Source organism: Tamandua tetradactyla, chromosome 8 (assembly GCF_023851605.1).
Source record: "Tamandua tetradactyla isolate mTamTet1 chromosome 8, mTamTet1.pri, whole genome shotgun sequence".
NCBI lineage: Eukaryota > Metazoa > Chordata > Mammalia > Pilosa > Myrmecophagidae > Tamandua > Tamandua tetradactyla.
Window position 1 is genome coordinate 41,531,946 of NC_135334.1, and position 12,867 is coordinate 41,544,812.

A 12,867-nucleotide genomic window follows, 5' to 3' on the forward strand; every position below is an offset into this window, starting at 1 on the left:
AATATCATTTCATACCTACTAGAATGGCCATTATTAAACAAACAGGAAACTATAAATGTTGGACAGGATGTGGAAAAATGGGAACACTTTTTCATTGCTGGTGGGATAGTAAAATGGCATACGGTTTGGCGGGTCCTCAGAACCCTATGTACAGAATTGCCATATATTCTGTCTTCTGGCTATCAGGTATATACCCAGAAGATTTGAAAGCAGGGACATGGACAGACATTTGCATACTGATGTTCATAGCAGTATTATTCACAATTGCCAAAAGACGAAAATGACCCAAGTGTCCATCAGCTGTTGAATGGAGAAGCAAAATGGAGTATATAAAAAAATGGAATATTATTCAACAGTAAGAAGGAATGAAGTCCTGAGGCACATGACATGCTTCATGTTGAATGAAGTAGTTCAGGCACAAAAGGACAAATATTGCATGCTCTCAGTAATATGAATTAGTTATAATATGTAAACACATAGACATAAAATCTAGAATACAGATTATAAGGAGATAGAATGTGGCTAAAGAATGGAGAGAAGTTGCTTAATATGTGCCAAATCTTTAACTAGGTTGTATTTAAATGTTTGGAAATGGATAAAGACAATGGTAACACATTATTGTGAATATAATGTGCTGAATTATGTGTGTGCATGTGATTGAAAGGGGAAGTTTAGAATCATGTATGTCACCAAAAGAAAAGCTAGAGGTTAAAACATGGGGATGTATAACACAGTGAATCTCAAGGAGAATGAGATTATTAATATACAAATATAAAAAAGTTCTTCAACTAACTAGAATAAAAGTACATTATTACCAGAGTTAATAATAGAGTGGTATTTGGGGAAAAATTCACTTTTTGTGTGAAAAACTCACAGTCCATAGACTGTGATTATCAGTAATATCTTAATGCTTTTTTATCAACAGTAATAAGCGTATAATACCAATGCCTAGGGGTCAGTGATGGAGTGGGGTTTTAAGGGTGTGGGATATTTTGAGTCCCCCCCCCCCTTTTTTTTTGAGTAGTGGAAATGTTCTAAAATTGACTGTGGTAATGAATGCACACCTCTGTGACAACACTGTGTGTCACTGACTTTATCCTTTGGATGGCATGTGAATATCTCTCAATAAAATCGTATTAAAATAAAAAAGTTATCTTTATCATGAAGATCAAATCAAATAAATATGTAAAAGTGCTTTGAGAATTCTAAAGCCCTCTTTAAATGTGATTATGATTATTTTGCTTAGGAATTTGGGGATAATATACCATCAGCGGCATTCTTTTATACTTTATAAAAGTATAATTTACAGAACTCAGTGGGTTGAATGGCAAAAAGTCCCCTCACTTTACTTATAAAAAGTGTATAATTTATAGATCTGTTTAGAACCGTAAGTTGAGAAAATTCATTGTCCAAAGGCAATATCCATGTGCTTGCCAAAGAGACGAATCCAAAAAGTGTGTTTCTCTCATTTAAATTTGCTGGGGAATTAGACCAAATGGTTTTAAAAATAAGGAATGAAAAAGCAGAGAAAATGGTTTTATAGTTCCAAATGGCCATGTGATTGCACTCATTTTACTGACTACTAAAAGAGAAATGAAAGAAAATTTTGAAATTTTAGAAGTTGTGAAGGCCTTTCAAAATTATTACTTGACAAAAAACAGGGAAGCTAATGTTTGAAAATATGAAGGTCATGTACATCATCAGGCTTATATTTTCATCAAGGGACAGATGTTGAGAAGCAATTTCAAGAAGTAGATAATAGGCATATTAAAGGATTTAATTGTTTATCAACCCAAGGAATCTGTTTTTGAAAGATGGAAATAAGCATATTTCTAATTAATCAGCAAAAATAATTATGTATTTAATACATATTAAACATTTATGGAAGTTATGAGTTATGGACTATAGGAATAGCGACATAAAAAAAGCAAAAATTATAGTAAGACCTGCCAGTCAGAGATCCAAAGGAGGTACAATGAACTCTCTACAGCTCAGGTGTAATGTACATGCATTTAGCAGTGCCTCATTATTTGTCATTAATCAAGAGCTGTTGAAAGAACACTAACAGGAGTTTAATGGCTTTTATGGTTGGTATAGTTCATAATGAACAATTTGCCCTAGAGATACACTGGCTTCCTAATTTGGAGTAGTAAAATCCTCAATGACAAGCTCCTTTGTTTCCTTTCTTGTAGTATGCATGTGATGGGGATACAATAAATGCTTATTACTAAAGGGAAGTTATAAATGAATGAATACAGAGGAAAGCTATCAGGAAGGACCTACATTCAGCAGACCATAAGGAAAAACCCAAATCACAGCAATTTAACCAAGACAGTTGCTCCCTTCCTCCTCATTTAGCAGTTGATCCAGAGTTAGGCAGTCCAGAACTGTTAGCGGGGGTGAGTTTGTGATTGTTTTGTATTTTTGTCATAGTCAGATGAAAATGACAGATTCATCTCTAACCATCACATCTTTCAGGCATGAAGAAAGAATAAGAGCAAAGGAAAAGTGGGGCATGTTAGCCAAATCTGCATCCACCCTCAGAAATGACTCCCAACGATTTGTGCTACTATCTCATTGGCCAAAAGTAGCTACATCTGCACCCCATGTAACACAATGCCAAAAAGGAAGGCTATTTTGTTTTGTTTTGAAGCTGGGTATATTACCTCTTCCGAAAAAATAGGAATACTCTTAATTCCTACCTGACATTCAACCTCCCAGCTTCTTTACTAACATTCTCTGCTACAAGTATACCAAGCATTCTCCATTTCAAGTTAGAAGACAAAGGAGAACTTTAGGGTGAGAAACCCTGGAACAGGAACCCTATTAAGATTAGGGGATCTGCCTGGGAAGAATCTCCTGAGAACAGTATCACAGATAAGAAGGGATATGGTGGGGGGTGGCATGAATCCTATGTTGATGTCCATGAGACTGGGGCTCAACACTGTCTGAGGCTCAGTGACAGTAATGTGGCAATAGGGACTTATAAAACAGCTAGAATTCAAGAACATAATTCCTGCTTTTCTAAGCAGCCATCACACAAAGGTCAGCTGACAACTTCCAGCAATATCAATGTCAGGATCCCCCTCAGCTTTCAACCCATAATAGCTCTGTTCTTCCTGAGGGCAGCCCCCAATTGGTGCCTTGGCCTGGCAGGGATCCAAGGCCTGCCTATTTCTTGCCAGCACGGATTCCTCGTGTGTGGTCTTTGCACCAAAGCGCCCCAGTGGGGCAGCTGGTTTTCTCAGACTGTCATCTTTCCTTTCACTCTGCTTTCACAGCTGAGCCCAGGTTCACAATATGGTGGCTTTACCTTTTCTCTCCCCCTTTCTTTCATAAATATAATCTTTAATATATCTCTTGTACTTCTAACTCTGTGTTGGCATCTGATTCCTATAGACCAAATCAACACTATTATCTACATTATTTTCCTTTGCAATGTGAGCTTATGATGAGCAAAAACTGAGCTATGTTTCACATAGCTTGGTTTTACTTGATACATTGACTGTATGACTGAGAAAATGACTTTTAAAGCAACTATTTATATTTCACATCATTTCCCCCCCAGTGTTACTGACATGGGCTTTTACAGGAACTTGTTTGGCCCTAATAATACACTAAGAAAAACTCCCATGGTACAGTCATTCTTACTCAGTTCACACAGCTTTTGCTTATTCTTAAAGTCTACATTTAAGATGACAAAGTTCCTTTTTCACTCAGACATTCTCTTTGACTCCTTGATGGCTAAAATGTTTGGGCTACACAAATACTGCCTTTGCATCTGCTCCAGGTACACCATAGCAATCAGCAGGATGAACCATATAAAATTACTTTTCAAACAAAGTAAGCTGACCTCTGGTTGACAAACATGGTGGCATAAGATTCTCTAGGGTGTCATCCCCTCCCAGAATCTTTCAACAACTAGCAAAACTGGCAGAGCCATCTTCCTAAAACTCCAGAACAGTTAAAGGGTTGCAGTAACCTGGGCAAGTTACCGAATTGAGAAAAAGCAGCCTGAAAAATGGTAGGTGAAGCTCATGGTTAGCTTTGCTAACCCCTCTACTGGACTTTCCCCAGTATGGTGTGAAGCCAGCCTATATTACCCCTGTGGATTCCTGACCCTGTTCCAGGTGGGAGCAGAATAACCCTATACACATACTGGGGTGCCTGTATGTCAGTGCCAATCTATCCCATAGAAGCCTGAAAGATAGAAAAAGGAAACTTGTCTTGGGCTCCCAGAATTTTTGCTGAAGGCAGAGCGCCAAGCCTCTGAACAGCTAAAGCAGTATAAGAAACAATTGAGTTAAAGCAGACTGGGGCAAAGGACTAGCTGCTTTAAGTCATACAATAGGGCACCCAGGAGGGGGGTGAAAGCCTATTTCAAAAAGAGTAGAGTGGGTATTCAAATTCCTGTAAACTGTAAGTGGGGGAATTCTTAAGGCCATGAGCAAGCAAAGTAACCCAGGAAAAATAAATGGGCTTTAGGAGGACACAGAGGACCCTGCATTTAGTATTTGCCTCAGGCTGATCTTCTTGATAGGAGCTCTGAAGGAGACTGCCAGCCAAAGCAGAACCAACTTGCCAAGACTGTGAAAGGTGCTTTTGTGCTTCAGTTTGTTTTTGTTAGCTTCCGGCACTCAAGGAGAGCTCTGCCATATCACCATCTAGATTCAGACATAAGGAACAGAATTTCAGGGGCTAAACCTCAGAGTTAATACTTTAAATATTAAAATGTACAGTGTGCAATAAAAGAGTACAAAACAAATAGGAAATGATGGCCCATCCAAAGGAACAAGATAAAAATCCAGAAACCATCAGTGAAGAGAACCATACTTTGGACATCCAGACGAAGACTTAAAAAACTAATGATCCTTAATACAGTCAATGAAATAAAGGAAAACACAGAGAAAGAACTGAAACATATGAGGAAAGCAGTGAATGAACAATATGAGAACTCTGAGATACTCAATAGGAAATACTGGCACTGAAGATCACAATAATAGAAATGAAAAATTCCCTAGAGGGTTTCAATATTAGATTGGGGCTCGCAATCTTGAACACAGGACAATTCAAATGATTGAGGCTGAGAAGCAGAAAGAAAAAAAAAATGCAGTGAACAGAACCCTGAGAACCTATGGGACACCATCAAGCATATCAGTGTGCTTGTTATGGGAATCCCAGGAGTCAGAGAGAGAGAGAAAGGAGCAGAAGGAATATTCTAAGAAATACTGGCATAAAACTTAGCCAATTTTGGTGGCTCAGCAGGCAGAATTCTTGCCTGCCATGCTGGAGAGCTGGTTTTGATTCCTGGGGCCTGCCCATGCGAAAAAAAAAAAAAAAAAAAAAACCCAAAAAACTTACCAAATGTAATGAAAGACACGAACATGTATATTCAAGAACCCCAACAAACTCCAAATAGGATAAACTCAAAGAGACCCACACGCAGACACATAATAATCAAACTGTCCAATGCCAAAGACAAAGAATTCTGAAAGTTGCAAAAGAAAAGCAACAAGTTACGTACAAAGGAATCCCAAAGCAACGTCAGCTGCCCTATTTGTTACCTTCAGTCAAATCCTTCAGTTGAAAGGACAGCATACATTAAAAGCTGATCTCTGCCATACTTCTTTAAATATGTAAACCTGTAAATCTTGAATAACTGCTTTGTTCCAGCTTCAGAACAGATCACTTACAAGTTGTCTGCTTTTAGAGCAGGTTTTTATATCCTAGTAAGTAGGTCAATATGGAACACGGACATATTATTTTAGCACTTTCAGTCCATTTTGTAGTGAATTAAGTTGCCGAGATTTTTTTTTTCACCTAGATCCTGGACCTATGCCATTTTGCTTTTAATTAAGGCCAAGGCTAGTTCCCCAGGCGATTTTATCCAAATTCCCAATCCTCTTCCTCAGCTCTATTGAATCAAAATCATGGGTAGTGAAGCCGAGAAATCTATTTTAATACGCACTTTAGGAGAGTCTGATGTTCATCTGGGCATAGGAATGGCTGAATAGATATTCACTGAATGACTTGGACATGTCAGTAAGAAACAATATTCAGTAAAGCACCTTGAAACTAAATAGACTAGCCAAAAACTAACCTAAAGCCACATGTAGATGTTTATCCTTCTGTAGCTATTGCTACTAGCAAAAACTCATTGTATGTGCAAGTATTCCACATACCTTATCTTTTTAACTTCACATTAGCTCTATGAGGTAATATAATTTTTCTTGTTTTACACATTAGGAACCTGAGAATTACAGAGGTTAAATGACCTGTCCAAACTCCCATTTCAGGCAAGTGACTGAGCCAGAATTCAAATCATGCCTACTTGATTCCAAAGCAAGAGGCTTGTAAGCTATATAACATGGCTTCTTTTCTATCTGCAATCCTCCCTGAGGAATACATTGCCTATACTTTAATAGTCCATGCCTTTATTCTTGGCTTCAGGCCATTAAGGTTTGTAGGAAATGAGAGACTCCTAAAGCTGTTGCAAGGTCTGACAAGATAGGAAATTCCAAAGATCGAAAGTTATTTGTGGTTCTTAATAAACAATTTTTTTTAACATGGCAGCGTGATTTTATTGAAATGTTTTAACACAATATGGAAGGAACGTAAAAGTCCAAATTTTAAACTAATACAGGCAATAAAAATGCTACACTTCTGAATATAGTTGACAAGATATCTAACAAAGGCAAGTTATAATATGAATATAAGTTCACTGATACAATTTTGTTTAAGGCTAAACAATTTTGGTAAATTCATATTTCTCTGGCTCTCCTTTTGGCCTTGTTATTTACCAAGTCTTCCCATATTCAGCAGTTGAACAGAACCCAAGTATTTGGTGATCTCACTTCAGTTTTCACACCACAAACAGCAGGAAATGTGAAAGTTGTGGGATTAAGCTGCTTACGAGGAGTCTTCAGTACCTTTGCTGAACTGAAACCATCAAATAGTTAATTTCGACATTGCTACTGTGCCATGTCTAAATCAGTTGAATTAGTTTATTGGTGTATCCAAGAGTACTTTAAAATACAAAAGTGGGGTTAAATAATGACAGAAACACTCATTTCTTAACTCAGACCATGACAAGACAAATTTTTATATCCTTCTTTAAATTTAGAGATCATTATTTTTAAAGTAACTCTATACATTTATAGATTCTAAATATCTCAGTTGAAACAATTACTTTTAAATCACTTGGTTTTAGTCATGTCAACATGTCTACATTTGATTTGAAGGCATTTATGCATGTCTACAATTAATACGCATGTAATCTACATATGCATGTCCACAATTAATTTCCATTTCTCTAAGCAAAGAAATTCCAACAAATATAGATGTCAGTTATCAAAAATAAAAAAATATACAGCATCAAAATCAGCTCTTCACACTTCTCAAGCAAACTCTTTCTATATATAGTCAATCTGTATTGCATAGCTGATTTTACCAAGCTACAATGTAATTTTTTCCCCAACAGCCTGTGTTAGGTACAGTAAAATGCTAATTTCTACAACTAAAGTGTTACTGTATAACTTCAGTTCACCCTCTACTGTAGAAAAGTTCAAAACCCTAAATACTACTTTATTTTTTTTATTTTCTTATTTTATTTTACTTTTTTAAATACAAAAAACCCAAATAAATGCAAACATTCCTATTTTGATCATTCCATTCTACATATATAATCAATAATTCACAAATCATCACATAGTTGCATATTCATCATCATGATAATTTCTTGGAACTAAATACTACTTTTTAAGTTTGTTAGTGATTTTGATAGTTTGATTTTCCATCCACAATGGAAAATGGAAAAATACTCAGAATTTTTTCACTGTAAGTTTTAAGACTCAGCAGAAGGGAGAGAAGTTTGTTTATTATTACTAGGCATTGTCCATATAGGTGAATACTATTCTTTTGGGACTTAATTCAGTAGTTTAGCTGTCCATCTCACCAATGTGTATATAATAAAATAAACAAACTGCCCAATGTTTGGTTTCCAATGCAGAAGCAGTGAAATGCTGCACTTGGGAGCACATTAAGTCCGTCTTCCAGAGAACACACTCTTCAGTGAATTTCCCTGCTGCCATCATGGTGGGGACATGCTTTTTCGAACATTATCCAAATGGACCAATATTTACTTACTTGTACTTTTTTGGGAGGCTTCGCCTACCTACACTTTTCATATAAAAACATTAGATAAAATAATCAGTTGCCTAGGGACTTGATACTTCAAATTACAAAGGGCAAAAGAACATTTCATCAAAAACAAAATGCTATTCAAATATGCATTTGGTGGCATTCCTAAAAATTTGCCTTTTTTTTTTTAATGTCATAAGGAAAACAAGGATCAGGCTAGTAAATTTGAGGGGATTTAGAGAAGTCTTTATTTTGGTGGAAATCCACAACATGAAATTATTGGAAAAGATGAAAAGTAAAAGCTATAGCTAAAACTATGATGCAAAAGAACAAGTGATAGGATGTGAGGTGCACCCCAAAGAAATGGAAATCAGCCTGCACTGTCTACTTCTAGCTGGAATGGAGAGGAAGGTGACAATGCAGCACTGAAGCTCAGGGACTATGTCACAAAACAGTTTCTAAATCACCTCTCCTGCTGAACACAATTTAGGGATTTTAGGACATGGAATTGCAGGAAAATGACATTTATAAGATGTTTTTCAGACCTGTTAATAAAAAAATTACCTCCAATGAGTCTAAACTTCCATCAAAAAAAAGAAACTTAGCCATCTCAAGCTAAATGACATTTTGTTCAAATTAAGCACAATAACTAAGGTGGTTTATTTGAACCCTGGTTACTAATAAAAAAAAAAAAAACCTCAAGGAATTATACGTTTTCCAAGGTTCTCTCAAAAGTAAAAGGTGAAATCTACACTGGGTTTTACCCCAAATGTCCATAGGTCTTCTCATCATATATTTACACACTAGGTTTTAATTGGAAGTTACTTTTGGCAACCCTTGAAATATACATACTAGGAATTTCCACAATAGAATTATATACTTAAAGGTGTGGCTTCAAAGCACTGAAAGAACAAAGGAGAAAGTCAGAACAAGTCAAGAAAACACAAACATTTCTCATTTAAGAGAGTTCATTTAAAAAGTAAATAAATCCCCTCCTCCAGCTAAAAAATCCCAGAATAAATGGTCTCAAGCTTTAAAGGGGAGGGAGGGGATGAATCTCAGAATATACCAAGAACTGATGTATTTTTAACACCGTTCAGTCCTAAAATGAAAACACAGAAACCATGAGCAGGCTTGATGGACACTTCACCTTTTGGAGTTACAGTGGGACATGGCTGAACAGGTAAGACACAGATTCACCATTATGTGTCCTCCGGATCGCTTCTGCCAAGATCATTGAGATATCAATAACCTGAATCTTGGGGCAGTGTTTCATTTTGTCCTCTTGCGGAATTGTGTTTGTAACGACGACAGCCTCAAAAGCAGCATTGTTTATTCTGGAGATAGCCGGCCCCGAGAAGATCCCGTGGGTAAGGATAGCATAAACTTTGGTGGCTCCAGCTGAAAGTAGCTTGTCGGCAGCATGGCAGATGGTGCCACACGTGTCGGCCATGTCGTCCACGAGGATAGCCACACGGTCCTTCACATCCCCCACGAGTACCATCCGGTCTACTTCATTCGCCTTCTTCCTCTCTTTGTGAATCAAAGCAAATTCCACGTTCAAACTGTCTGCAATTGATGTGACCCTTTTGGCTCCCCCTGCATCGGGTGAAACGATAATGCAATTCCTCCACTCAGTGATGTTTTCCCGGATCCACTGCAGAACGGCAGGCTCTGCGTATAAGTTATCCACAGGAATATCAAAGAATCCCTGTATCTGAGAGGCGTGCAGGTCCATGGTGATGATGTGATCCGCCCCGGCGACTGAAAGCATATTGGCCACAAGTTTTGCAGAAATTGGGGCACGGCTCTTGTCTTTTTTATCTTGCCGGGCGTAGGGAAAACACGGGATGACGGCCGTCACCCTGGATGACGAGGCGATCTTGCAGGCGTTGATCATGATGAGGAGTTCCATCAGGTTGTCATTGATCTCGCCGCAGCCACTCTGAATGATGTAGACATCCTGGCCTCTCACGCTTTCGCCAATCTCCACGCAGGTCTCCTGGTTGCTGAACTTCTTGGTGACCACCTTGCCCAGTTGCAGGCCCAGCCGGTCGGCCACGCGCTGGGACAGGTCCTGGTGTGAGCTGCCGCTGAAGAGCACGATGTTCGGCATGGCGGGGCGTGGGGCTGGCGGGGTGCGGGGCTGGCGGCGGGGGCTGGCGGCTGACGGGAGCTGGAAAGCGCAGCGGGCGGCTGGACCGGAGGAGCATAAACAAGTTTTAATGTTACTCTACTTGTACAGTGAAGCTACAACAAAATGAGAAATGCTAATTTCACACTACTAGGAAATGTGTTAGAAAGTGTATTTTAAAAGCTTAGTAAATCCTAGTGAAGAATCTCTTGACAAGAAAGGTGTTCTTGGATAGGAGGATAGTCAATAGTTCATGCTGCAGAGAGAAAGTATATTTACATATTAGTTAGGAACAAAGCTTTTACCCAATCCTTCTTGCTTTCACTCAACAAGCTCTCCCCCATTCCTACTCTTATCAAATTATACATGTCCAAAAGATCTATAAATACCCCAAATCCCTAACATTTAAATATTTATATTGCAAGTTGAGTTCCCTTGTATATGCAAAAGTATTACAGACACGAGTTTTCAATCTTTTTAGTAGCTGTACATGGAAACTATTATATATTAGAATTGTCTGCCACCAAGTGGTAATAATGCTTCTTTGCACCATTGGATAAGTTCCCCCTTACATACTATTTCTTTGTATTATTTACTTTTTAAACAAGTATTTATTGAATACCTATGATGTATTAGACATTGATCAGGAATTTTTGCTGAAAAAAATAATGTTATGTTTGAATACAAAACTTGGTATTTCAAATTTAGAGCCAAACTGGTCACATCAAAATGATCCAAATGAATTTCTAGCTCTGTAGTCATATATGATTCTAATTATACCAGTGGTTTTCAACCAGGGATGATTTGTCTCCCTGGGGCATTTGATAATGTCTGAAGCATTTTTGGTTTTCATAACATAACTGGGGTTAGGAGAGGGGTGCTACTGGTATGTAGTGGGTAGAGGTCAAGTATGCTGCTAAACATTCTGCAATGCATAGGATGCCCCCAACATCAAAGATTTAGCTAGCCCAAATGTCAATAGTATTGCAGCTGAGTCAGCTTGGACTCTCCCCACTGACTATGTGCAAAGGAGCTGAGTGCTGTGCTGAAACTGTGTGAACAGATTGTACAGTAGTCAATGGACCCTCAAGGTTAACACTGCAAAATCAACAATCCTATACGTTCTCACAATAACAGAGCACCATTTTCTGGCTTTTTCAGGATTGTTACTTCTGGGTATCCAGTCTGTCACAGTTTGTAAGGTGTCTGCCTAATCCCTTTATACCAATTTCCCATGTTTCAGCTGTATCTTTACCATGTAGTTGAGTTTCATTCAACTGGTTCATATACCCAGATAGCAAGTGTCTTGTATAATAAGGTGTCTAGAAACTTATTAGACACAAAGTCCATCAGTAACGGAAGAGCACTCCTTCCTTCCTTCAAAACACTTTTTAAGTACTTTCCATATGCCAGGTAGTGCTGGCACCAGAGATACTGCGATGAATTAAGCAAAGTCCTTCCTGTCATGGAGCCTAGGTGAATATAGACCAAGAAAAAAAGCCAAAAACAACCATGCAGCCAAACTAGGAAGTTAATAATTATCGGTTATGATGTGTATTATAAAAGAAATTAACGGCCTAGCTTGCTCAAGTTAATAACGAAACTCCATTTCACATGGGATGGCCAGGGAAAGACACTGAAAAGCTAAAATCCAAGGATGAGACAGAGAAAGCCAGCCAGGCAAAACCCAGGAAAAGAATATCAGGAATTGGGAACAGTAAACACACCATCCTTAAATTAGAGCAGAGGGGTGACTGTGGGAAGAGGAGGAGTAGAGAGCTTCAGGAATTAGTCCTTTTACCAGAACAACTATTAAACAGAATCAAGTACTTCAAAACTCCAGACTCCAGTAGTATACTGTACAGCATCTAGGAAAGAGCAGCAGGAGGAGGCTGGCAAATTACAGTAAATACCAGTATATTGCTCTCCGTGAGATGGTTCATGGTACCCATCCTCACTTCCATGGCAGGGAGCCATAGGGTCTAGCCCATGGCATAGCTTGCTGGTGCCAGAAAGGGACATAAAAACCTTCTTGTCAAAGATCAGGAATAGGCAGGAGCCAACTGCTGGTCATGGCTTTTGAATAGTGACTTCTGATCACTGGGGGCCCAGCTCTGAGGGCAGCTGTTGTTCCAATCCACACCAGACAAAGGCAATGAAGGAAACTTAAAGATGCTACACTTCTCAGAGCTACGAGGGACAGTAAAGGGCTGCATTTGCTGGGCAGGTCAAGAAAGCTTAGCTTTGGGGAACTATGGGAATAACTCCTGGTGTTCTTCCTGATCTTTGCCCTAGGGCTGCTTGGAGCCAGTCTGTAACTGCTTTGTGGGTCCCTGGCTTCCCTCCCACTGTTACTGATACCCCACCCCCACCCCCCCCACCCCCACCAGGAAAGACTTGGGAAATACCTCTCTAGCATGCATCTGCTCCCAGAATTTGCCCTCCAGTCAAAAGCAGCTTGAGACACTGAAAGAAGTGAAATAAACAATCGGGGCAAATAGCCTGGGACACTTTAACCACCCAGGAGAGGGAAGAGGTCTCCTAGAGTGGACACTCAAATTCCTGTGAATAGCAGAACTCTAAAGCAACTAAGA

The 12,867-nt window shown here is 38.8% G+C and overlaps 1 protein-coding gene and 1 pseudogene across 10 annotated transcripts in view; one reads left to right on the top strand and one right to left on the bottom strand.

Annotated features, from left to right (window-relative positions):
* TRPC6 (transient receptor potential cation channel subfamily C member 6) overlaps positions 1 to 12,867 on the top strand; it is a 199,397-nt gene that overhangs the window by 172,292 nt on the left and 14,238 nt on the right. The gene's annotated exons all lie outside the window — the stretch shown is intronic.
* Positions 6,234 to 12,867, bottom strand: part of LOC143644321 (ribose-phosphate pyrophosphokinase 2 pseudogene) — a 200,476-nt pseudogene continuing 193,842 nt past the window's right edge. For 5 of the 6 annotated variants that reach the window (XR_013156608.1, XR_013156605.1, XR_013156609.1 and 2 more), the window contains one exon: positions 6,235 to 10,335. The product of XR_013156608.1 is annotated as a ribose-phosphate pyrophosphokinase 2 pseudogene, transcript variant X3 (transcript). Of the gene's footprint in view, positions 10,336 to 12,867 lie in introns of all 6 variants that reach the window. The other variant, XR_013156611.1, reaches the window with a different exon arrangement.